The sequence below is a fragment of the Eimeria mitis genome, genomic scaffold (assembly GCF_000499745.2).
Source record: "Eimeria mitis Houghton genomic scaffold, Emh_scaff4855, whole genome shotgun sequence".
NCBI lineage: Eukaryota > Apicomplexa > Conoidasida > Eucoccidiorida > Eimeriidae > Eimeria > Eimeria mitis.
The window spans coordinates 2,776-2,985 of NW_013573155.1; the positions used below are offsets into that span (position 1 = coordinate 2,776).

Consider the following 210-nt stretch of genomic DNA (forward strand, 5'->3'; position numbering starts at 1 on the left):
CAGCAGCAGAAACTGCAGCAGCAATATAAGATGACGCAAAGAGCAACAAGAGAGTGAAAGGGGGAAGAGATTCTGCTGCTGCTGCGGTGCAGTCCTCCTTGTTGTTGCTGCTGCAGTTCCACTGCAGCAGCAGCAACCCTATGTGTAGCGTTGCTTCTACAGCTGCTGCTGCTGCTGGTGTTGCTGCTGCTGCTGCTGCTGCTGCTGCTG

General features: G+C 54.8%; 1 protein-coding gene across 1 annotated transcript in view; it reads right to left on the reverse strand.

Moving 5' to 3' along the window:
- Positions 1–210, reverse strand: part of EMH_0078090 (uncharacterized protein) — a gene marked incomplete at both ends in the record, with an annotated part of 4,148 nt that overhangs the window by 2,328 nt on the left and 1,610 nt on the right. The window lies entirely within an intron of this gene.